The sequence below is a fragment of the Penaeus monodon genome, chromosome 31 (genome assembly GCF_015228065.2).
Source record: "Penaeus monodon isolate SGIC_2016 chromosome 31, NSTDA_Pmon_1, whole genome shotgun sequence".
In the NCBI taxonomy this organism is placed as follows: Eukaryota; Metazoa; Arthropoda; class Malacostraca; order Decapoda; family Penaeidae; genus Penaeus; species Penaeus monodon.
Window position 1 is genome coordinate 895,620 of NC_051416.1, and position 214 is coordinate 895,833.

Sequence of the window (214 nt, forward strand, 5' to 3'; positions counted from 1 at the left end):
AATATACATCTAAACTTTTGAACATTATACATGTAAAGTGCTTTAATCGGGACTAGAACCGCATACAATGGTGTTATGAAATTCTATGTGCACGGACGCGCTTGAGCATCATATTTATCATAGTGATATAAACTAACAGGAAAATGTGAAAGCAGACAGCCTGTGTACGAAATTATAATAGTGACAGATAAAGATTTTATACTACTAGACAAAC